Consider the following 27,759-nt stretch of genomic DNA (forward strand, 5'->3'; position numbering starts at 1 on the left):
CTTAGGTTTCTGCTGAGACATCATTTCTTCCATGTAATTCCTCTGACCTCCCCAAGTCTAGGTTAAAGACACTTCTTCTATAACACTTGATAATTCTCCAATCAGCATTTACCTGTTTGAACTTCCTGTTTGCCTGTGGAGCAGGATAAATTGTATATTTACTACTCTGGTTTGTATTTCCACTGCTTCCTTTCCTTTCTCCCTACACAAAGATAGATTTTTTTTTTTTTGCATATGCTTTGCCTTGGGCATTTTTGCAGGACTAAAAAAGGTTACCTTTTGCAAAACCCAAACTCACGGAAGAGAGTGAGGTAGAAATGATTTTAGGATGGCCTTGGAAATTAAAGAGATTTCCCTCTGTAGATGCTGCAAGAAGTGCAAGAAGTGGGAACTAGTTCCTCTTTCTCTAAAAGCATCCAAGAAGAGTGCCAAGATTTCTGATGCTTGTATTGTTATATGTAGGGAAGCTACTTCCTAGACACAGGGACCCTCAGCTTCAGCTAAAAATTTAAGGCCCCGAGGATGGTAGATGCCTGATGAAGATCATACACTATTTGTCTTTGTCTGACTGATTTCATTTAACATCTGCCCATGTCGTCCGGCTTCTCTAGTCCTCCCTTTCTCTCTCCCTCTCTCTCCCCTTCCTCCATGTCTATCTGTCTCAAGTAATCTTTTAATTCTTCATCTCTGAGTTTAAAAAATACTTAAATTTCTTTAAAGGCCCTGTAGATTTACTTCTATGTTTCCTAGCTTTCGCTATTACGTTTAGATTAATGATTCTTTTTGAGTTACTTCTTGTGTATGGTATAAGGTTGGAGTTCTATTTCATTTTTGGCGTGTGGCTACCCACTTGTCCTAATGCCATTTATAAAAATATTTCTGCACTATTTTCGTAAATTTCCTGTATGTGTAAGGTTAATTCAAAATAAAAAGTTAAAACAATGAATTGTTTTTGACTTTCAGTACTACCTTTGGCTCTGCCACTATGGAATCTGATCCTCCAATAATTCTAGGGAGCTCGGTGTCATGACGTATGTCCTATTGCCAACTACAAAATGCGGCCTTTATCAAGCTTCCCAAAGATGCTAATTAATATTCACTTTACCAGTATAACCTTTCTTCCTTCAACTGTCCATGGGTCATCCCATGGAACACAGAAAGGCAAGGAGAAAATTCCCCCTTCTCACGTAATAAATCCTTTTTCACAATCCCACCACTGTGAGAGTTTTGACCTGCATCTTAATGTTCTATCAAAGCAATTGCCTACCTTCCCGTTTTCATGTTCAAACTTTTAAAAACCACACCAGCAATGTTAGGCAATGTTGCAAGTATTCTTGCCATAATGTTGAAAACGGAATTACTTTAATAAATTCTCCTTTATCCACCCTATAGTCTACATCCATCCTAGTCCAAAGCCATCTTACATACACTCCCAAGGATTCTGTGGTATTTCTTGGCTAGATCCCATATTTCTTTTATTCAATAATTATTTCCACTTATACTATAGACTGTTTGCCTGCCCAGGCTGTGCTAAGCCCTGACCTTGGTTATTTTCCTATAGGCAATGGGGAATGCCGGGAGCAGATGTTGAGTAGGATCTGCATTATGTCTCAAGATATCTGCCAAATGTTTGGATCTCCAAGCAAGGGGAGACTACTCTCCTTTATCAGGAACTAGGTGACTAAGCTAAATAAATAATTCATTTAGTCAACGAGTACCTTTGAGTAATTACCACTCTCAGGAACCCTGCTTGTTTCTATTTTCTGGAGATTCATGTCTACTGTTAGAGGTAAGAGTCTACCAAATCATGTCAAAATGCCTTGCCAAAATGCTATAAAAATAATTAGCTGGTGATTTTATCTTTTGCAAGTGGATTTAATGAGTGGTTTAAATTTTAAAGTTACTGCGTCCCTTATGGGAGAACAGGAAACCAAACAGAACTGTGATTTTATGAATACAGTTTATAAGAGCTTATCCCTGATTGATCTATAGCTATAGCTCTTAACTCAGAGTTTATGCTGTGTGTTCATTAGGAAAGCAATCATGTAAAGGGAAAAAAATTGGTTGAAGAAAAGAAAAAAGGAAATATAAAATCCATTCAAACATATAATTACCAAAATGATACCAAAAAGACATAATAAAGCCAAGAATATTAAATATTGATAATGCAACAGCTATTCAAAGTTAACTCTGGAGGTTCTCTAATTTTAGAATGCCTTTTTGCTCTGTCACCATATTTCTAGAATTATTCTCATATATTCTAAAAAAACCAAAAGAGATGTGGGAAGAAAAAATCAGTCTGCAGCCTATCCTCAATTGGAGAACCAAACAGAAGAATTAAAAAACAAAAAACAAAAAACAAAGATATTTAATATTATCTTTACTTGTCCTCAGTAACCTCAGAAAGATGACAGTGGGAAAAGGGGCCAGAATTCTTGACTTATTTTTGACTCATGAGAATACATTCCTTTTAGTAGAGGACACATACTTTTTCCTTCTGTATCTAAATTGGAAAATTAATCATAACCCTTGCAGTAAGTGGTTTCTCTTTTTAGCCATACAATGCATTTGTGGGCATATTTTGGAGAGTTCAGAATATTTATTTTGTTTTGCTTTTGGTTGTTGTCAAAAGTAGCTTTCTATGCCACTCTAGCTCACACTGAAGTTTTCTCTTCAACCTACTTTTGAAAAGTGTCATAGGTGCAAGGGCAGCAATGTTAACTACACCCGTTTTACAAGGGATATAAATGCAAATGGAACTTCACACTTCATAGGAAATAATCTAATTGGAATTTTTTTTGTTTTCCCTCCCTACAACCCTGAACTTTTCTGTTTTCTTATGTCCCTGTCCCCAAGAGAAGAATACTTTCAGGAGGCTATGAAACAGTGATCCAGGAAATTGCAGGCTGACTACCCTCATGTCATTCATTTCTCTTCACTTACTAACTAAACAAATAACAGAGGGCTGCAGTATAACTTTAGCTAGTAGGAAGAAATAGGTTTGCTTCTACGTAATGGGAGAAGAAAAAAATCTGCCTAGTTCTAGTGCTTCCTTTGGGGCACTTTCCAATTTTGCCATCCTCAGAGAATAAGAAATTACAGCACTCACAAGCTGACAAGTCTACCAAAAGCTGACATCTTTTAGAAATAAAATTTTGAGTTAGTTCCCAAAAGCATACTGACTGGCTAAAATTTTGATTGGACAAATGAAACATGGAATGGGAAATGGAAAATAAAAATAACAAATATTAGTGATCATTCCAATAATAGGAATCAGTGACACTCAGGATATTTGAAACCCAAAGCAGATAATTTGTTCAACATCTACCATATGATAGAAAGCTTCTAAGATGGTACTCAAGGATCCTTACCTCTTGGTAAGGAATACTACTGTATATTCTTCTTCCATATTGTACTGTCAGGCTCAGCTCTGGGAGAGCCCAGAGGGTGCTGGGAAGCTGAGTCCCAACCTTTAAAGAGATGGCATGACACATTCCACAGAGAAGCAGCATGGAAGAAGCAGTTTGAAATATGGTGGGGGCAGATAGAAGGGAGAGTGATTTAGTCATCTGAGAGTATGGCCCAGAGAACCAGAGATCATAGAGAGAACCCTCCAATCATTTCCCTCCCCACCATCATAAACACACGGTCACCTATGAGAACCAGCTCAATACCCACACCTGCCATCTAGCTTGCTTACACCAAACCCTGCCTTCCACACTTCAGCAGATCCACCCTTCCCAGTCCCAGGTGCTGTGGGACCACGCTACCAGAAAACCAGTGCAAACCCTGGCAACATCATTAGTCCCAACCTGTGCATTTTGAAGGAACTAAGTTGGGGGTGGCAGGTCTCACTTAATAAGCACACCAGTGCATATATTATTGAAATGTGCTGACCTGGATAGGGACCAAATGCTGTCCACACCAGGCAAAGAGAGCCTCTTCACAAAACTAGACTAAAAGAAACCAGGGCTTAACAGCAGAGCACACACAACAAACATAGGAGAAACTTCCTGAAGCACCAGGTCCTGGGAAGTAGGGGACATTGCAATCCAGGGCACTATAGGACGTCTTCTTCATAAACACATTAACTTCAAGAGTAGGAGACATAGCTGACTTTCCTAACACACAAAAACAGATGTAGAAAATTAGACAAAATGAGGAGACAGAGGAATAGCTCTCGAGTGAAAGAACAGAATGAAACAACAGCAAGAGACCTGAGTGAAATGAATATAAATAGTATGCCTAATAGAGAATTTATTTTTATTTTTATTTTTATTTACAAATAGTTTATTGTCAAATTATTTTCCACATAACACCCAGTGCTCATCCCCACAAGTGCCTAATAGAGAATTTAAAGTAATGATCACAAACATGCTAATTGGCCTTGATAAAGAGTCAAGGACATCAGTGAGACCCTTAACAAAGAGATCTTAAAAACCAATCAGAGATCAAGAACACAATAAGTGAAATTAAAAATACACTTGATGGAATAAACTGTAGGCTAGATTAAGCAAAGAAATGAATCAATGACCTGGAATACAGAGCAATGGAAAGTAATCAAGCTGAGGAAATGGGAGTGGAAAAAATATGAAAGTTGAGAATAGTTTTAAAAAACTCAGTGATTCCATCAAGTATAATAACATTTGCATTAAACAGATCTCAGAAGAAGAACAGAGGGAAAAGTGGCCAGAAAATATTTGAAGAAATAACAGGCAAAAACTTCTCTAGTTTGGGGAAGGAAATAAGTATCCAGATCCAGGGGGCAGAGAAATCCCTCCAAAATATCAACCCAAGGGGGTCCATACCAATACACAAAGTAATTAAAATGACAAAAAGTGCGGTAAAGAAAACAATTTGGGGGCACCTGAGGGGCTCAGTCAGTCAGTTAAGCATCCAACTTTGTCTCAGGTCATGATCTCACAGTTTGTGAGTATGAGCCCTGCATCGGGCTCTGTGCTGACAGCTTGGAACCTGGAACCTGCTTCGGTTTCTCTGTCAACCTCTCTCTTCTCTTCTCTTCTCTTCCCTTTCTCTCTTTCTCTCTCTCTCTCTCAAAAAGAAATAAACATTTAAAAAAAGAAAACAAAAGTAAAGCAGCAAGAGAAAAGAAAAGTTACATACAAAGGAAACCCCAAAAGGCTATCACAGATTTTTCAGCAGAAACTTTACAGGCCAGAAGAGAGTGGCATGATACATTCAACGTGCTGAAAGGGAAAAATCTGTAGTCAAAAATGCTCTATTCAGCAAAGCTATTATTCAAAATAGGAGAGATAAAGAGTTTCTCAGACAAACAAAAACTAAAGAAGATTATGACCTCTAAACCAGCTAGCAAACTATGAAAGAGAATAAGAGTGTAAGGACACAAGTCTAAATGCCTAAACCAAACTGACTCCATGACAGGCTTTAAGTTTCCCCTCTAAACTAGAAGGCCTAAGTTTCAGCTTTCCCGAAACTATCAGGCAGTTACACATTACCCAAGGCAGGAGAAACCACCCTTGCAACACCCAATAAGGAAAGACCAGCGACCACCCTCCACATTACTAAGGGAGAGGCCTGGAGATAGAAACTATAGATAGGACCCTGTTACCTAATGTTAAAGTTAACCCGTTAGTCGCCAAACAAGACCCTAGGTTCGCTCTGTGATTGGTTGAATTTAAAGGTACTCTAAACGTTGTAATTGGATCCCACCAAAAGTAACGAATACTCTAGACAATGTGTATGGTCAAACCCGCTGTCAATGATGTTGAATAATTATGATTGGATCACTGTTCCCATGTCACAACTTCTGTAACTCCTCCATCACAAATCCCATAAAAACCCTACTCTGCCCTTGTTCCGGGCTCTTAGCACGGATCCACTGCATTGGTGAGGTCTGGGAGCCCGAGCTCGAGCCTGTAATAAAGCCCTTTGCCTTTGCATGCGTGACTCGGTCCCCCTGGTGGTCTCTGGTCATTGAGGATACTGCGATAACAAGAGAACAAAGGATCAGGAGAAAAACTATAAAAACAACTATAATACAAGTAACAAATGGCAATAAATATGTATCTGACCACAATGCTATGAAACTAGAAATTAGCCACAAGAAAAAATCTTGAATGAACACAAACATATGGACTTTATTTTTATTTTATTAAAAAAACTTTTTTAACGTTTTATTTATTTCTGAGAGCAAAAGCAGGGGAGGGTCAGAGAGAGAGGGAGATACAGATTCTGAAAGAGGCTCCAGGCTCTGAGCTGGCAGTCAGCACAGAGCCCGACATGGGGTTTGAACCCACGAACTATGAGATCATGACCGAACCTGAAGTCGGACGCCCAACTGACTGAGCCACCAAGGCACCCCATGGACTTTAAATAATATACTTCTAACCAATGAATGGGTCAACCAAGAAATCAAAGCAGAAATTTAAAATTACATGTAAACAAATGAAAATGAAAACACAACATTCCCAAATCTGTGGGAGGCAGCAAAAATGATTCTAAAAAGGAAGTTTATAGCAATGTAGGTCTATCTTAAGAAGCAAGAAAATCTCAAATATACAACCAAAACTTACACATAAAGGAGCTAGAAGAAAAGAACAAACAAAACTCAGAATCAGCTGAAGGAAGGAAATAATAAAGATTAGAGATGAAATAAATGATATAGAAACTAAAAAAATAATAAATCAGATCAAAGCAACCAGGAATTGGTTCTTTGAACAGGTAAACAAAACTCATAAATTTATAGCCAGATTCATCAAAAAGAGAGACAGAAGACCCAAATAAAATCACAAATGAAAGAGGAAAAGTAACCAACCATGGAAATACAAACAATTTTACGAGAATAGTATGAAAACTTATATGCCAACACATTGGAAAACCTAGAAGAAATGGATGAATTCCTAGAAACATAAAATCCTCCAAAACGGAAGCAGGAAGAAATAGTAAATTTGAATACACTGATTACCAGCATTGAAATTAAATCAGCAATAAAAAAAAAAAAAAAAAAAAAACTCGCCAAAACAAAAAGTCCTGGACTGTTGGGAGCCATTTCTGAACTCATAGGTTGAGAAAACTCCTTATGAGGTTAAGGTAAGTTGCAGGGACGCTTACCTTCAAATGGCGACCCAGATATCCACCCACACCCAATTATTTTGGCATGAGTACCAACTCCACCTTGTTAATTGATATTAGAAGTGACTCATTCTGGCTTTGATATGCTGATTATACTTTGTGAAGGAATTTACTAAAAGACCTTCTTTTGTGGTAATGGGAGCAACACTGCATTCCTGAAAGACCTGTTTTTCTTAATACCTCCCATTAAGTTGTAACTTTTGCCTTTACTATGCATATGTCACCTCTGGGCTTGTTCCCCATACTTTTGCATATCAATGTTCTGGAAAGTGTTTACTTATAAAAGGACTTATCATCAGAATGCCACTCCTGTGCTGTCTCCCAAACACTAAGTCATAAAATAAAGTTGAGTCTCAGACAGTGCTAAGAGGCCTGGCTGGCGACCAGAAAGAGTCTCACGCTTCTCTCATCCCTTCCTCGTTGACATCATCCATCTTTCAGGGACCCCTGGACCTGGCTGGAGATGGACTCCGGCACTGGACCAGTTTCACAGGCAAATTCTACCAAGTATTTAAAGAAGAATTAATACCTATTCTCAAACTATTCCAAAAAAATAGAAGATGAAGGAAAAGTTCCAAATTCATTCAATGAGGCACATATTACTGTGATAACAAAACCAGATAAACACACCACCAAAAAAGAGAAGTATGGGCCAATATCTCTAATTAATATAGACGCAAAAATCCTCAACACAATACCAGCAAACAGAATCTGACAATAAAGAAATCATTCACCACAGTCAAGTAGAATTCATTCCCAGGATGCAAGGGTGAGTCACAAATAAATTATTCACAAATAATTAACATATTCACAGTATAAACGTACTCACAGATAAATTAACATGATGTGTCATATCAATAAGAGAAAGACAAAAAACCATATGATTATTTCTGGGGTGCCTGGGTGGCTCAGTTGGTTAAGCATCTGACTGTTGCTTGCAGTTCAGGTCATGGTCTCATGGTTCATGGATTCATGCCCTGTTTTAGGCTCTGTGCTGACAATGTGAAGGCTGCTTTGGATTATCTCTCTTCCTCTCTCCACCCCTTATCTTTTTGTTGTGCCCGAATCGTGAGTCCCCTGAGACCCCCAAGGAGCCGTCACCGATGCAAGCACATAAGGGTCTTTATTACAAGCTCGAGCAGGGGCTCACCCATCTACCGGCGCAGTGACAGCAAGGAGAAGCCTCGAGCAGGGTTTTTATGGGGTAAGGGACGGGGGTGTTACTGTGCATACATTGAACGTTTTGAATCATCACATAAGCACCAATTATAATTGTACAGTACCCATGGTTATAGTTTTGACCAATCAGTATCTGTGAGGCGTCTGTTACTTTTGGCGGGACCCAATCATGACCTTTGAGAATCCTTTGAAAATGACCAATCATGAGGTGAGCTCAAAGGGCCCACCTGGGGTTTAGGCAAGTGGTGAGTGATTGGCTAGTCTGTGCAGAGTAACTACCTGCAGTTCCCAGCCCTGACTCAGACCACAGGAATGTTACACATTTCTTTTGATTGGCTGATCCGAGGGTGGTCCTGAGGGTGGCTTCAGCTGAAGCTTTTCCTGGAACTGGGTTACGTGCAGCCTGAGGTTGCTCTTAAATGGAGGACTTAATTTCAGGCTCTTCACTTTTCTCCCTTGTCTCAAATTAAAAATAAATTTTTAAAAAACCATATGATTTTTTAAATAGATGCAAAAAAGCATTTGACAAAGTGCAGCATCCATTCATGAAAAAAACTTTGAACAAACTAGGGATAGAGGGAACATACCTCAACATAATACTGGCCATGTGTACAAACCCCACAGCTAATATCCTTAGTTGAGAAAACCTGATTTAGCCAGGAACAAGGCAAGGATGTCCACTGTCACCACTGTTATTTAACGTCCTGTTGGAAGTTCTAGCTGCAGCAATGAGACCTCAAAAATAAATAAATAAATAAATAAATACATAAATAAATAAGTGGCATCCAAGTTGGTAAGGAGTAAGTAAAACTTTCACGAGTCGTAGATGACATGATACCGTCGATAGAAAACCCTAGAGACTCATTAAAAAAATAGAACTCATAAGTGAATTCAGCCAAGTTGTAGGATACAAACCCAACTTACAGAAATCTGCTGCATTCTTATACACTAATAATGATCATCAGAAAGAGGAATTAAGAAAATAATTGCATTTACAACTGCACCAAAGATAAAATATCTAGGAATAAACTTAACCAAAGAGGTGAAAGATGTGTATTCTGAAAAATAGAAAACAGTGATGATGAAAGAAATTGAAGATGACACAAAGAAATGAAAAGACATTCCATACTTATGGATCGGACGAACAAATATTAAAATGTCTATCGTATCCAAAGCATTCTATAGATTTAATACAATCCCTATCAAAATAGTAAAAAAATTTTCCTCAGAGTTAGACCAAATAATCCTAACTTCTGTATGGAACCACAAAAGACGTTGACTAATCAAAGCAATCTTAAAAAAGCAAAGCAAAGCTGGAGGCATCAAAATTCCAGACTTCAAGTTATGTTGCACACTGGTAGTAATCAAAACAGTATGTTCTGACTCAAAAATAGAGACATAGCTAAATGGAACAAAATAGCAAACCCAGAAATAAATTCACAAGTAATCAATTAATCTAATCAATCCACAAGTATTCAATTAATCTTTGACAAAGGAGGAAAGAACAGCCAATGGGAAAAAGATAGTCTCCTCAACAAATGGTGTGAAAACTGTACCACTACAGGCCAAATGTGAAACTGGACCACTTTCGTACACCATACACAAAAATAAACTCAAAGTGGATTAAAGGACTAAATGTGAGACCTAAATCATAAAAATCCTACAGAGAGCACAGGCAGTAATTTCTCTGACATTGGCCAAAGAAACATTTTTCTAGATATGCCTCCTAAGACAAGGGAAATAAAAGAAAACATAAACTAGTGGGACTTCATCAAAATAAAAAGCTTCTGCACAGCAAACAATCAGTAAAAGTGAAAGGAAACCCTACACAATGGGAGAAGATATCTGTAAATGGCGTCTGCAATAAAGTATCCAAAATACATAAAGAACTGATGCAATTTAATACCCAAAAAACAAACAATCCGTTTTAAAAAAATGGGCAGAAGACATTAAGACACATCTCTCCAAAAAGCCATTTCTCCATCTATATGGCAACAGACAAATGAAAAGATGTTCCTCATCATTCATTGTCAGGGAAATGCAAATCAAAACTACAATGAGCTATTACTTCACACCTGTCAGAACGGCTAGAATGAAAAACTCAAGAAACAAGGGTTGGTGAAGATATGGAGATGAAGGACAAATTCTTGCACTGTTGTAGGAATGCAAACTAGTGCAGCCAGTCTGGAAAACAGTATGAAGATTCCTCAAAAACTTAAAAATAGAACTACCTTATGATCCAGTAATCTTACTACTGGGCATTTAACCAAAAAATATAAAAACAATAAATCAAAGGGATACATGCACCCTTATGTTTATTGCAGCATTATTTACCATAGCCAAGTTAGGGAAGGAGCCCAAATGTCCATCAACCGATGAATAGATAAAGAAGATGTGGGATATATACAATGGAATATTATTCAGCCATAAAAATAATGAAATCTTGCCATTTACAACATGGATGGAGGTAAAGAAGAAAACGTTAAGCAAAATAAGTCAGATGGAGAAAGACAAAAACCATATGATTTCACTCATATGTGGAATTTAAGAAACAAAACAAATGAGCAACAGGGACAAAAATGACACAAACCAAGAAACAGACTCAACCATAGAGAACAAACTGATGGTTACCAGAGGGGGGTGGGTGGGAAGATGGGTGAAATAGGTGATGGAGATTAAGAACTACACTTATCATGATAAGCACCGACTATTGTATAGAGTTGTTGAAGTAGTATTTGTACAAATGAAACTGATATAACACTTTGACCATTCAGTAGCAGCCTTCTATCATTTAAATTTTACTAAAACGAAAACATCTGAAAAGGTACAGTCCAACAATTATTAAATTGTAAATCTGATGCAACTCTTTGTTTTGCTGACTTTTTTTTTAGTTTTAAGATAATAAATTCACACCTAATAAAGAACACATTTCAATTTTAAACATTGTAAAAGAGAATCAATCAACCAGAAAAAAGATAGAATAAGCCTTTATTTAAAACTATTACCCATGAGAAGACTATGAGAGGTGGATCCTTCTCTCCTCTCTGTCCTTGGTATATATCATTTACAGACAGGATTCTATACTTTCTAGGAAAACACAAACACAAAGTCGCCCTACCATGGTGATTCCATGGTAAAAATGGGATTTTTTTCAGCTCAGACATATTTTAATCTATTATATAATGCTTTCTTCTATTCTAATTTTTATTATCATTTTCTCAGGAATTTCTTTTTTTAATTTTTTTAATGTTTTTTTTATTTCTAGGAGAGAGAGAGAGAGACAGCGTGAGCAGGGGAGGGTCAGAGAGAGAGGGAGTCACAGACTGAAACAGGCTCCAGGCTCCGAGCTGGCAGTCAGCACAGAGCCCGACGCGGGGCTCGAACCCACGAACCGCGAGATCATGACCTAAGCGAAAGTCGGACGCTTAACCGACTAAGCCACCCAGGCGCCCCCATTTTCTCAGGAATTTCTATTATCCACATTATCAAAGAGCTATTTTCTGTTCTCATAGGTCTCATCCTTTTTCTCTTCCTAAACTCTTTTCCCTCTTCATTAGAAGCAGGGAATCTCATAATCACCCACTTCTCTTTTAAACTTTCTGCAGTGCATATTGTCCCAGTCAGCTTCTATCATTCTGTCATTATTTCAAAATCTTGTAATTTTTTCAGGAATTTGGTCATCCTATTACTTCAGTATTTTGTTGTCTCTCATATTTGTCATGTTTTGCTCACAAATTTCATTTTTTATACATTTTACATGAAAAACATAATTTATTCCTTTCTACACATTTCTTAAGAGAGTATGATTTAGAAAGGCTATAATCTCCTTTATGCTAAATGCTAAATTCTCCTTTTGTTTTTGAGAAATTTTTGGAAGGCCACATGTCTACCTGGGTTTGTCCAGCCATGGAATTTTCTGTAGAGCACATGGGTCTTCTATGTGGAGGACATATATATTCATGATCTTAGAATTTTCCTCCTAGAAATTTATGTTATTAGCTTAGCAATTCAGAGACCCAACAAAACAAAATTTAACCTCAGACTTGTGAGTGTGATCTACCAGATCCTGGTAGAAATTTCAACTTTTTTTTAAACTTTTGGTTTGTGATTGCCTAAATTGTTCTATTTGATAGCAGTGGTTTTTTGGGTGGTGGTGGTGGGGAGAGATATTAAGTCAGAAGCTGTGGGAGTGGCCTGAGATTTTACACTACTTGTAGGCTAACAAGTTCTACAAAGTTCTGCATGTAAGTATTTTAAGTACATGCATATGCGTATGTATGTATATACATCCCTGCCTCTATTTCCATCTCCAACTCCATCTCTATCTATAGATTACCCTGGGATCAGGGAAAGAGACAATTATTGCTCGCAGCAAAACTGGCAGCCAGAGCATCACCTTGCATCAAATCCCCATGTCCCAGTACCTATCAGGGTGATGTGATGAGAACTGTATGATATGCCAGCTTTGGGTGAGAAATCTCAAAACTAGGAGACTGGGTCTTTATGAGATTTCTGGAGGAAGATATTTTCAGTTCCTTAGAATGTAAGCAAATCTCCAGTGGAGTTGGGGGAGAGGCATCTCTAGATTTGTTACCTTGAAATACAAGCAAACATCTGGGGAGGGGAAGAAGGTTCTATGTTTACTACTCTGGAACATCCCAGGAAAGTACATTTTAAATCTCTCCAAAGGAAAACACTATCTCTATCTCCCAAGTTTGTTATTTAACATGTATTTTGCTCAGAAGGTGCTGAGCATGCAGCAACATGAGAAATCCATGGACAATTTTCTTCCAATAGGAACATGATCTACACCCCAACTACGTGATGTGGGATCCTCTGGACTCCTTCCTAGCCCTGGAACAAAATTCCACCAGGTTTTGTCTTTGGTCTTCCAAGAAAAACTCTGCCATACTTCCAATTTTCCACTTCTTATACGTGTTTAAAATTTGAAGGCTCAAGAAGAGTTGCTTTTGAAGTCTGATAATATGTTGTAGCTGAACATATCATAGAAGGGTGTCTGTACCATAATCTTCCCGCTTCAGCCTTCTTCCTTAGAACTAAATCAAGCAAAAAACAACAAACAACAACACAACAACAACAAAAACCCAAACCAAGAAACAAACTAACAAAAAAAACCTCTCATTCTCTTTCAGGGATTTAGCCAGGGTTTAAAGAAAATGGAATTGTATATCTAACTTTAATCTATGTATACCTTCTAATTTTAAACTTTTTATTTGCACCACATATCTAGCAGAAAGTCTTCTAAATGTAAAGCACATGAGAGATACCCTTCCTTAGGTTTCAATTCTAGTGCTACATCTTTTTAACATTTTATTGGCATTTGGGATAAAAATAGGAGAAATTTAGAAGGCTGTTCTCAGCTTATCGTATTAAAAAGAATTCTTTTAAATGTTGTCAAACTTGTTTCTACCTTAAGAAGAAATTAACCAAACACTTTAAAAATTCTGTATACTTTTTCCTTATTCTTTAAAAAAAAAAACCAGATTCTTCATTGGTTCTCAGTGAGATACACCAGTGCAGATTAGATAAAATTCAGTATTCATTGATTATTTACTACATTCAGGTTATATAGGCTCTAAACTTTTAAATATTTATATTATTCCCTTGTATGCTTATATGCCAAAATACAAGGAACACACACACACACACACACACACACACACACACACACATTTCTATAAAGTTTAGAAACTCCTTTTTTATTTATTTTTATTTTTTAATGTTTATTTTTGAGAGAGAGAGAGTGAGAGAGCATGCTCACAAAGGGCAGAGAGTGAAGGAGACAGGATCTAAAGTGGGCTCCGCGCTAACAGCTGGGCTTGAACTCATGAACTTTGAGATCATGAAGTTGGATACTTAAATGACTGAGTCACCCAGATACCCCTAGAAACTCCTTTTTTATAAAACAGAAAACAACTAGAGAGTAGGCTTAAGTATACAGCAACTTCAAATCTTGAGCAACCAAAACCAAAATTCAGACCATTTTACATGGATTAAATAAGTGGATGTTTTAGGAAGTCCCTATTTGTAGAGGATGAGATTTAGTGTTTTATTTACTTAAGAGCACCATATGATTATTACATAACAACAAATTTACATGTAAGCATATCCAAAAAACATTCATGTATAAACTAGAGGTTATTATCATAGGAGACTATAATTTTATTATCAAGATGTAGTATCATTTCAAAATATAAGCATCCAAGATACCATATGTAATTTGAATAGAAATTGTGACTTATAAATATGTTCATATTTCCTTGGTACTGACAATTTAGAAATGTTATTCCTGTGTTATGGCTAAATAATGTTCTCATTTTAAGAGTTTCTTGCAGAGCTCTCTATAATCTTACTATTTTATTTCTCTAAGATGTATTTGCACTTTAATTCGTATGTCTAAAAATTATTTTCCTATAAAGTCATAATAGCCTCAGAACAAAGGCTGAGCTATATAAAATTCCATAAGCTAATTGCCAATTAAATCCTAACATATTTACCATGGTGGTAACAAAGTGCATAGATATAACAAAAAGGCATTATACATGGGATTATACATTTGGGGATTCTTGTGAAAAGTCATTGGAATATAATTTGGCTCAATTCCTTTTTCTCACCAGCACAACACTGCATATTTTAGCATTTAAAAGAGTTCTCAAAAAGTTAAATACCTTTATCATGCAAAACAGTTTAAATGATAGCAATGACTATATGTTTCAAGTTATTACTGAGATATTTTCATCAAATTCAATAAATTTAGTGGACTGATTCAAATGAGCAGAAGCCCTGTACCTCACTTTTCTTATTCAAAAAGATAGACACTTAAAGGAAAACTCAAAACTGAGGAAAAACTTCTTCAATTTTTTTTTTAATATATATTTCTGCAGAAAGAGAAACCAAAGGGAAGTATACCTTATCTATGCTGAGTATGTCTCAGGCAATCCCCAAGTAATTTGTGTATGAAATCTTAACTGAATCTTTGTTGTGTTTACATTATTATACATTTTATGAACAGGAATCTGAGGGTCTAAAAGGCTGATCAGTTCAACCAATCTAGAAAATGGAAGTCATCCCAGATTCTTTCTCCTAACTTTCCCTCACATTCCCCCAAGTTCTATTTTTATTTCCTCAATATGTTTCTAATTCCTATTTTCCTCATCATCCCTATCTGTATTTTGTTAGTTACATTTTTATCTTATTTCATCTAGTGTAATGCAATAGATTCCTATCCAGTCTCTCTGACTCCAATCTTCATCCTCAAACCAGCCACTAAAAATGTTGATAGAGCACTTTATATCAAATACAAATCAGAAACTGTAATTTCCTTTCTTACAACTCTGTAATTTCAAGCCTAAACCTCTAAGTATGACCTATAAAAACTTCCACATGTGACTCCTAACAATTTCTCTATAATCACACTCTCACACTGTATGCTTTAATAAAATAGAAATTTTTGTAGTTTCTGCACAGTACTGTTTTATGCTTGCCCTTGGTATTCACTGTGTGCGTACCAAGGGCAAGGATCCTCTCTTCTCATATTTCGGTACTTAGATAACACTTAATCTTCCTTTTAGATGTCATCCTCTCTGGGAAGATATTGATCCTTTTTAAAACTAAGTATTCCTCCATAGTATCCTGTGGATAGTTCTGTAATCATACCTACTGACTGCACCAAATTATTATTTGAAACTTCTATATATAATTAAAAATCCATGTTATTTAGAAATCTACAGTTAGGAATAAAAACATTTTTATTCACTGAATTTATGCTTTTATAATCTGGCATAGTTCTTATTAGGGTTCCCTCTGGATTCAGTAAATTTAGGGCTTTGACTATCTCCTGACTACTTGAATAAAAATGTCAGTAACTCATAAAATTCAAACACCATTACTTCCTTTACTCAGAGAGAAATGCAAATTCTTTTAATATTTATAATTATGGAAAATGGACAAATTTTCTTAAATATTGAGACTACTTCTTTATTCTTTGAATATTTTTTCTAAATTACATTATGCTTAAACTCAGTATCTACATTTTAAAAACTTCTTTCTTTGGTTGGATCTGGTATTAGGAATCAACAGTTCCCTTTGCCTCCTATGCCCTCCCATGGAGAACTTTCAAGAAAGCATCGGATTCCACAGCATGCTGTTTGAGAACCGTTCACTTTTTACAGCATTTTAAATTATAATGCATCTAAAAATAAACTTATTCTTATTTTCCAAATAGTCTTTTATTTTGTAATAGTCGGACACATAGTTTACATAAACTTAACCTCATCCTTTAAAAACTATATGGGAATGATGTCAGCAAGATGGTGAACTAGGAGGCTCCAGGCCTCTCTCCCATGGAGATATCAAATATACAATAAATGGATCAAAATACCTTTTTAATGTTTATTTGAGAGAGAGAGAGAGAGAGAGAGAGATGACAGAGAGACAGAGAGACAGAGCACAATCTGAGGAGGAGCAGAGAGAGAGGGAGAAACAGAATCTGATTCAGTCTCTAGTTTCTGAGCTGTATGCAGCTCGACGCATGGCTTGAACCCACCAATGGTGAGATCATGACCTGAGCTAAAGTTGGATGCTCAGTGACTGAGCCACTCAGGCGCTCCTGGATCAAAAAACCTTTGAAAGGGTTCTCGAAATAAACTAAAAACCTGCAGCAACCAAGTGAAGAGTTAACTAAGAAAAACACTACACCAAAAACAATAGGAAATTCCCTGACATATTGCTTATTCCCTCCCCGTCCCCCCACTCCCTTTCTAATGCAGGATGTGTGACTGGCTATCTGTTTTCTGGCTCTTTACTTTGAATAAAAGGGAAATATTGGAACTTGCTTGTAATGTTCTGGTTTTCAGGGTGGGGGGATACCCTAAGGACTGGTTTCTGTTTCAGAGGACTTGAGCATTGATTAGAATGGTGGCATAGTTTGGATATTAGTTTGGAGGCTGCTAAAAACCATGGCAGATACCATGTTGTGTTAGACCTGAAGAAGTTCAGCAGACCCGAAGCTACCTGAAGACAAGAAATCATGGGCAAAGGAATAGAACAGAAATCCAAGTCTTTGGGGATTAAGCAGAGGTGAGACTCTTAAGAAAATTCACACATTTAAAGTAGCCATACAGGGAAATGAAATAAAAACACATGCACAGGGCCAGGGATAATGCACCTCCAAAAACGCTTTGAGAAAACCATACATCTTTAAGGCATATTGAATAGTAAACTGCTTTCTCTGCACAACGTTAGTCTGTAAAAACTGGTAGAGATGACTGATTTTTCAAATACCCAAATCCCAACAAAAGATTACAAGCATAAAAAGAAATAGGCAAACATGACCCATTCATAGGAACAGAATAAATCTTCAGAAAGCCCCTGACTTGCTTGACAAAGACTTTAAAACAGTTTGTGTTTAATGAACACAGACAGACAATTAAAGGAAGCCATGAGCAAAATGCGAACATAAAGAAATAGAAATTATAAAAAACAAAACAAAACAGGAATTATGGAGCTGAAAAACCAATAACTGAATTGAAAAATTCACTAGAGGATTCAATGTCAAGCTAAAATAGGCAGATGAATGTATCAGCAACTTTGAATTCAATTACTTGAAATTATGAAATTAAAGGAGCATACAAAAAAACCCCCAACAACAACAAAGAAAACTGAACAGAGCCTAAGATCCTTATGGAATATATACAAAAAGATCAATATACTCATTATAGGAGTCTCAGAGGAGAAAGAAAGAGGTAGATAGGGCATATTTTAATAAATTATAATGACCAACCCCTCTCAAATCTGAGGAAATAAATACACAAATAAAAAAGCTCTATGAACTTCAAGTCAGTTAAGTCCACAATGAAACCCACAATGAGAAAAATTGTAACCAGACTGTTGAAGATCAAAGAAAAAGAATACCGCAAGAAAAAAAAAAAAAAGAAAAAATAACTTGTCATGTATGAGGGAGCCTCTGTAAGATTATCAGCAGAAACCTTGCAGGTTAGCAGGTAATTAGATGATCTATTTACAACTCTCAAAAACAAAACAAAACAAAAAACTGTTAACTATGAACACTACATCTGACAAATGAGTTTCAAAAATCAAAGGATACATTAAGACTTCCCCAGATAAATAAAAGCTGAGGGGGTTTGTTTTCACTAGACCTGGCTTATAAGAAATGCTAACGGTATTTCATCAAGTAGAAATGAAAAGATTCTAAATAGCATTTCAAAGCCATAAAAAAAAACATAAAACTCTCTGGTAAATATAAACATATATAATTTTTTTAATATATTATAATTTTAGTTTGTAACTCCTCTTTTTGTTTTTTTGTGTTTTTTAAAATGTTTATTTATGGGGCACCTGGGTGGCTCAGTCAATTGAGCGTCCGACTTCAGCTCAGGTCATGATCTCGCAGTTTGTGGGTTCAAGCCCCACATCAGTTCTGTGCATTCAGCTAAGAGCCTAGAGCCTGTTTCAGATTCTGTGCCTTCCTCTCTCTCTGCCCCTCCCCCTCTCATGCTCTGTCTCTCTCTGTCTCAAAAATAAATAAACTACAAAAAAATTTAAAAAATCAAATGTTTATTTAGTTTTGAGAGAGGGAGAGAGAAAGAGAGAGTATGAGTGGGGGAGGGTCAGAGAGAGAGGGAGACACAGAATCCAAAGCAGGCTCCAGGCTCTAAGCTGTCAACACAAAGCCAGACACAGGGCTCAAACTCACAAATGGTGGGATCATGACCCAAGCTGAAGTCAGCTACTTAACTAACTGAGCCACCCAGGTGCCCCTCTTTTAATTCTTGTATAGGGTTGAAAAGAAGAAAAGCATAAAAATAACTAAAGCTCTATGCTAACTGGAACAAAATATATACAGATACAGTTTGTGAAAACGATAGCATAAAGGAAGTGGATTTATAAAGAATAAGAGTTTGTATGCAAATGAAATTAAGTTGTTATCAATTAAAAAAAGATTGTTATAGCTTTAAGATAGTTTATGTAATCCTTACAGAAATTACAAAGAAAATATCTGTGTAAGGTACACAATTGGATATGAGAACAGAATCAAAGTATGTCACTATTTAAAAATCAACTAAACACAAATGAAGCAATAAGGGAGCAAATGAGCAACAAAAAAGCCATAAGGCATAAAGAAAACAATGATCAAAATGACAATAGTAAGTCCCTCTCTAACTCCTCCCTAACGACTTTAAATATAAGTGGATTAAAGTCCTCAAAGAAAAGATGTAGATTGGATGAATGGATACAAAACCAGGAGCTAGCAATATGCTATATACAGGGACTCATTTTAGGTCTAAGGACACACAGGTTGAAAGTAAAAGGATGGGAAGAGACATTCAATGCAAATGGTAGCCAAGAGAGAAAAAGTGACTATACTAATATCAGGCAAAATAGACTTCTACTCAAAAACTGGCATAAGGACATTATATATTGGTAAAGGGGGTAATTGACCAAGAAGATATAACCATTAGAATTATATATGCACCAAATATCAGAGTTTCTAAATAGATGAGGCAAACATTGACATAACTGATGAGAGAGAAATAGAGGGCAAAACAATAATAGCAGGAAACTATAATACTATACTTTCCATAATGGACAGAATAACCAGGCAGGAGATCAGTCAGCAAACAGGATCCCAGCAACACTATAACACCAATTTGGATCTAATAGACACATACATAACATTCTACGCAACAACTGTGGAATATTGAGTCTTCTTAAGTGCACCTGGAATATTCTTCAGGATAGACCATATATTAAGCTATGAAACGAATATGAATTACTTCAAAATAAATCATCTTTATTGGCGACAAAGTATTAAAAATAAAAATCAATGGCAGATGAAAAGCTGGAGAATCCATAATACATGGAAATGAAACAACACACTTTCAAGCAACCATTGGGTTAAAGAAGAAATCACAAAGGAAATTAGAAAAACTCTTGAGAGAAATTAAAATAAGGCACAACACATCAAAACTTATGGAAAGTAATGAAAGCAATGCTGGGAGGGAAATTTATAACTGTAAATGTTTACATTAAAAAAGAAAAAAAGATCTCAAATTAACAACCTAGTTTTATATCTTAAGGAACTAGTAAAATAAAAAACAAACTAAGCCTAAAGCTATCAGAGGAAGGTAATAATAAAGACTAGAACAGAGATAAATAGAGAAAATAAAACAAAAGAGAAAATCCAAAACCAGGATTTCTTAGAAAACAAAGTCAATAAACATTTAGCTACATTAACTGAGAAAAAAATTAAAGACTAAAATAATTAAAACCAGAAGTGAAACCGGGGACTTTACAACTGATTTTAGAGAAATGAAACGGACCATAAGAGAATGCTATGAAATGCTGTATGTTGAAATTAAATAACTTAGATGAATTGTATAAATTCCTAGAAAACCATAACCTACAAAGAGTAACTCATGAAAGAATAACATTGTGAACAGACCTACAACTAGTAAGGGGATTAAATTGATAATCAAAAGCCTCCCAACAACAAGAAGTCCAGGAACAGATGGCTTTATTGCTGAATTCTATTAAACATTTAAAGAAGAATTAATACAGACTCATAAATACAGAGAACAAACTGATAGTTGCCAGAGGGGACTAAAGTAGAGGATACACAAAATGGGTGAAGGAGTGGGGGAGGTACAGGCTTTCAGTTATGGAATTAATGAGTCATGAGGACAAAGGTACAGCATAAAGAATATAAGGTCAATAGCACTCTAATAGAATATTGTGACTATGGTAGCTACACTTGTGGTGAGCATTGCATACTGTATAGACCTGTTAAGTTACTGTGTTGTATACCTGAAATTAATGTAACAATGTATATCAACTATACTTCAAATAAATAGACAAATAAATAAAAGGATCCATGCAAAACAAAAACAAACACTGTGACGAAATGACTCTAAGCAGTAACTGAGATCACCTTTGTGTATCAATGGGTGTCTGAAAAGCCAACAAATACTTTCTCATCATTTCTTCCAAATCCATAAAATCCAACCAAACTATTTGCATATCCAGGCTAGGATACCCACACCAAACCAAAAGAAAAAACAAAAAGAATTAACACTAACACTAACTAAATTCTTCCAAAAATATTGAAGTGGAGAAAGTGCTTCCAAACTTATCCTATGAAATTAACATCACCCTGATACCAAAGCTAGAAAAGATTGTAAGAAAACCAATATCCCTAGGAACAATGCTGCAAAAATCCTCAACAAAAATACTAGGAAATGGATTTCAACAGTACATTAAAAGGTGTTAAGTGTACATCATGTACACTCTGATGAGTAGGATTTATCAGAGGAATGAAAGGATGGTTCAACACCCAAAAATCACTTAGTGCAATGTATCACATTAACATACTGACAGAAAAACCTTCATGATCATCTTAATTGGTATAGAGTAAGCGTTTGACAAAATTAAACAGTGTTTCATGATAAAAGCACTCAACAAACTAGCAATAGAAGGAAGCTACTTCAAGATAATAAAGGCCCCATTTGAAAAGTCCACAGCTAGTATCATACTCAATGGTGAAAGACTGAAAACTTTTCCTCTAAGATAAGGAAGAAGACAAGGATTCTTGCTTTTGTTATTCCTACTTGACATAGTACTAGATGTCCTAGCCAGAACAATTAGACAAGAAAAAAAAAGTCTTCTGAATTGGAAAGGAACAGTAAAAGTGTTTCTGTTCACAGAAAACATGATTGTATATGTAGAAAACCCTAGATATTACACATACACAAAAAACGTGTTATAGTTAATAAGTGAATTCAGTAAAGTAGCAAAATATAAAATTAACACACAAGAATCAGTTGCATTTCTGTATGTTAACAATGAACAATCTGAAAAGGGAATTAAAGAAACAATTTCACGTACAATAATATCGAAAAGAATGAGTTACTTAGGAATAAACTTAATGCAGGGGGCAAAAGACTTGTACACTGAAAACTACAAATGTTTCTGAAAGATATCATAAAGGAAAAGACACCCTATCTTCATGGGTTGGAAAGCTTAATAATATCAACATGTCAATAATATTAAAAGTGATCCACAGATTTAATGAAATCCATACCAAATCCAAATAGCATTTTTTGCAGAGATAAAAAAAAATCCATTCTAAATTCCATATGTATTCTCAGTATATGCTGAATGTCAAAAGCAATCTTGGAGGAAAAAAAAAAACACAGTTGAAAACGTCACATTTTCTGATTTCAAACTTATTACAAAGATATAGTAATCAAAACAGTATGGTGAGAGTGTAAAGACAGATATATAAAAGAACAGAATGGAATTAAGAGCCCAGGAAAACCCTCACATATATGGCAAATGCTTTTTGAAAAGGAAAGGCAATCTTTTTAATACATAGTCCTGGGAAAACTGGACATTGGCATGCAAAAGAAAGCAGTTCCATTCTTATCTTTTGCCATATACCAAAAATTAGCCAAAATTAGATTGAAGATCACATATAAAGCCTAATACTATAAAACCCTTAGAAGAAAATGTACCAGAACTCTTCATGACATTGGATTTCAATAGTTTCTTGATGTAACACCAAAAGCCCAGGCAAGAAAGGTGAAACTAGATAAATTGGACTACATTAAAACTAAAAATTTCTGTGAATCAAAGGGTACAATCCAGAGTCAGATAGCAACCTACAGATTGGAAGAAATATTTTCAAGTTTGGTATAGTAACAGAATCTAATAAGGGGCCAATATCCAGAATATATAAAGAATTCCTCTATGCAACTCAACAACAACAAAATAATCCTATTATATGTGAGCAATAGACATTTGAATAGACATTTCTCTACAAAAGACATACAAATGGTCCGCAAGATGTTCAACATCACTAACCGTTTGGGGATATAAGTCAAATCCACAATGACAAATTATCTCACATCCATTAGGATGATTGATACCAAGAAGAAAAACCAGAAAATTACAAATGTTGATGAGGATGTATAAAACTGATCTCTTGTGCACTGCTGAAAATGTAAAATGGTGCAGCTGCTATGGAAAATAGTTTGGCAGTTCTTCAAAAAGTTAAAAATAGAATTACCATACAGCCCAACAATTACACTTCTGGGTTATATCCAAAAGACTTGAAAACATTCTTGAAAAGATATCTGCACAACTATGTTTATAAGCAGCATTATTTACACTATTCCAAGGGTGAAAGCAACGCAAGTATGCAGTGTTGGAGAAAATGTAGCATACACATACAGTGGAGTATTATTTACCCTTAAAAGGAAAGAGAAATCTGACACATCCAACATCTTGGATGAATCTTGACGACATTATGCTAAGTTTAAAAAAATCCAGTCACACAAAGACAAATATTGTATGATTTCACTCACGTGAAGTATCTAGAGTAGTTAAATTCTACTTTTTAAAAAATTTGACACACTAAGGATTTTCGGATAAGTAACTTTTTAAAAAGTCGACTTTTGGATATACTGATCATCCTGTTTAATATATTTGTTTCCCCCTTGATTTTATTTTCTGATTTATCTTTATTCTTTCCTCCCTCCTACTTTCCTCTGTTTTCATTTGTTATGTTTAAAGAATTTCTTTAGTAAAAAACATTTAATCAATTTTAGCTTATTTTGTATTACAATTATTTTAATGGTGTAAATTTCCGTCTAAGTATGAAACCAACAATTTTGTTATGACATATTTTCATTCTTATTTAGTTCAGATATTTTCTAACTTCTATTAAAATTTCTCCCTCAGGCACCTGGGTGGCTCAGTCAGCTCAGGTCATGATCTCACAGTTCATGAGTTCCAGCCCCCATCAAGGCTCTTTGTGGACAAGCTCAGAGCCTGGAACCTGCTTTGGATTCTGTCTCCCCCTCTCTCTCTGTCACTCCTCTGCTTGTGCTCTGTCTCTCAAGTTAAAATAAACAAACAAAATTTCTCCCTTACTTTGTTATTTATAAGTACACTAATTTTCTAATTGATAGGGATTTAATATTTTCTTTTTCTATTGACTTCTAGCTTAATTTCGGTGTGACAAAAATATATTCTACATGTTCTCTTTTTGAGATTCTATCTTTTAGAGGTGCCTGGGTGGCTCAGTCAGTTAAGGGTCCAACTTGGTTGAGGTCATGATCTCCTGGTTCATGGGTTCAGGCCCTGTGTCAGGCTCAAAATAATAAATAAATTAAGAAACAAGCTTTAAAAAAGTGAAATTTCATCTTTATTGTTGAGACTCTATAGACCAAATAATTTTTGTAAATGATCCATGTGAACTTGAAAAAAATATACATACATTCTGCAATTGTTAGAGTAGTGTGCTATACAAGATTTATTTTGTTAAGTGTTTTTCAAATTCCCTATTTTTTCTCTGCTTTTTATATCAGTTGCTGACATGGTTGTATTAAAACTATTTATTGTGATACTTAAATAGACTAACTTTTAGCTTTTGAAATTTTTGCCTTATATATTTGAAATAACTATTATTCATGTACATAAAAACTTAGAACTGTTTCATTTTCCAAGTTACTTATTTTATTTTATAAAGTATCTCTATCTTTTTTTAAGTTTATTCATTTTGCAAAAGAGAGCATGCGTGGGGGAGGGTCAGAGAGAAGAGAGAGGAGATAATCCCAAGCAGGCTCTGTGCTGACAGTGTGGCTTGAACCCATAAACCATAAGATTATGAACTAAGCCTCAACCAAGAATCAGACACTCAACTGACTAAGCCACCCGAGGGCCCCTGAGGTGTCTCTTTTTATAGATAGTAGTGTCTGTTGCTTTAATGTCTACTTTGGTATTTGAATAGCTTCACTACTTCCCGATGTTTTCATACTTTTTTCTATATGTGTGTGCACATATGTGTATGTGTGTGTATTTTTTAAATTCATAATAAATTGTTATAATTATTACACAATTAGTACTTACTTAAAGTTACCCAAAGAACCATTCTTTCTTTTGCTATTCATCTGATCCTGCATCTTTGAGTTTCCATCTGGGATAAATTTTGTTTTACTTGACAACATTTTTTAAAGATTCATTAATATACATGTATTTGTTAAAATTTCTGTTAGTTTTCATTTTTCTGAAATAGTCTTTGTTTCAACCTTACATTTTGTTGTGTATAGAATTTTATACTGACAACTGTTTTATTTTACCACTATTAAAATATATTCTATTGTCTTCCGACCTCTTTTATTTGTCTTAAGGAGTCTGCTATCAGTCTTATTTCTACGTAAGCTTTTAAATATTTCTCTTTGTTATTCATTTTCAGCAATTATGTTACTATATATTTATATCAGACTGAATAGTGTCTCTCCCAAATTTATACTTACCCAGAACTTCATATATGATCTTATTTGGAAATAGGGCCTTTGCAAATGTAATTAAGAGGATAAAGATTAATTCATAATGGATTAGAGTAGGCTCTAAATGCTATGTGAATGTCCTAAAATAGAAAAGGACACACAGAAACAGAGAGAATGCCACATGATGACAGAAAGATTGATGATAAAGCTACAAGTCAAGAAATGTCAAGAATTGTTGGGAAACATCAGAAGATAAGGAATGGCAAGGAAAATGAGTCTTCCATATTGTCTTCAAAGGAAGCATAGTCCTACTGACTTCTTGGTTTCAGACTTCTGGCCTCCATTGATCATAACAGTAAGAGAAAAAATTTACATTGTTTGAAACTACCAAGTTTGTGGCAATTTCATTATGACAGTTATAGGGAAGGAATACAATGTTTAAGTGTGTGTGTGTTTATGTTTCTTTTCTAGCTGGAAGATGTAGCACTTCTTTTTTTAAAAAAGAATGTTTAATGTTTTATTTCTGAGAGAGAGTGAGAGAGGCAGTGTGAGTAGGGGAGGGTCAGAGAGAGAAGGAGACACAGAATCTGAAACAGGCTCCAGGCTCTGAGCTAGCTGTCAGCACAGAGCCCTACACGGGGCTCAAACCCACAAACTGTGAGATCATAACCTGAGCAGAAGCTGGCTGCTTAACCGACTGAGCCACCCAGGCGCTCCTGGAGTATGTAGCACTTCTTGAAACAATGGTTTAATAATGTCAGTCTAAAACATTTTCAGTCATTTTCTTCAAATATATCTGATCCTTTATCTTTCTTCTCAGTTTGGGACTCCAACTACATCCTGTAAGACATTTTCACCATGTCCGCATATAACTCAAATAATTCCCACACTTTTATCATTTGTTTTCTTTGTTTCACTCCAGCTATTTAAATCTTATAAATCTTCCAGTTAAGCAAGTCTCATTTCCGTTGTCTAATCTGTTAAAACTCGCCCATGAGTTTTTAAAATTTTTTTCAATTTATTTTAAGTAAAAAAATAGTGTGTCATTCATTTATCCCATCCTCCATCCCCATTCTGCAATCTGCTCTTCCTAAATATAAGCTTGCTGCTGGGTTCCACATGAGTCTTTCTCTGATTCATTTCACTTAGCATAATGCCCTCAAGTCCATCCAAGGTGTCATAAAATGCCAATTTTTAATGGCTGAGTGATATTTCATTGTTATGTATGCCACAATTTCTACATCCATTCATCCATCAGACACTTCGGTGTGGCCCATATCTTGGCTACTATAAGTAATGTTGTAGTGAACATAAGACTCTTTTTGGATTAGTGTTTTTGTTTTCCTTGGGTGAATACCCAGAAGTGGGATTGATGAATCATATGGTAGTTCTAGTTTTAATTTTTGAGGACCCCCATACCTTTTTTCATGGTGTTATACCAGTTTACATTCCCACCAGCAATGAACGAGGGCTCTCTTCTCCATATCATCACCAACACTTACATCTTAACGTGATTTTGTAACAGGTGTAAGGTAATATCTCATGGTAGTGTTGATTTGTATTTTCCCAATGATTAATGATATCCAGCATCTTTTCATGTACCTTTGGCCATTTGTATGTCTTCTTTGAAAACTGTCTATTCAAGTCCTCTTCCCATTTTATAATTGTTTCTTTTTGTTTGCTTGTTTTGCTATTGAGTTGTATGATCTCTTCATATATTAGGGATATTAGCCCTCGGTTAGGTATATGATTTATAATATTTTCCCCTATTCTGCAGATTGAATTTTCATATTGTTCTTGTTTTTCGCTGTCCAGAAGCTTTTTAGTTTGATGAAGCCCTCCTTGTTTATTTTTGCTCCTGGGGTTTTTGTTTTTGGGGTCAGATTAAAAAAAACATTGCCAAGATCAATGTCAAGGAGGTTATCACCTATGTTTTCTTCTAAAAGTTTTATAGTTTAGGTCTTATGCTCAAGTATTTAATTCATTTTGAGTTAATTTTTCTGTACAGTGTAAGATAATGGTGCAGCTTCATTCTTTTGCATGTAGCTGTTCAATTTTCCCAACATCATTTATTGAAGAGGCTGTCTTTTCCCCAGTGTATATTCTTGTCTCCTTTGTTATAAATTATTTTACCATG

The sequence above is a fragment of the Hyaena hyaena genome, unplaced genomic scaffold (genome assembly GCF_003009895.1).
Source record: "Hyaena hyaena isolate Hyena2069 unplaced genomic scaffold, ASM300989v1 scaffold_17, whole genome shotgun sequence".
Classification (NCBI taxonomy): Eukaryota; Metazoa; Chordata; class Mammalia; order Carnivora; family Hyaenidae; genus Hyaena; species Hyaena hyaena.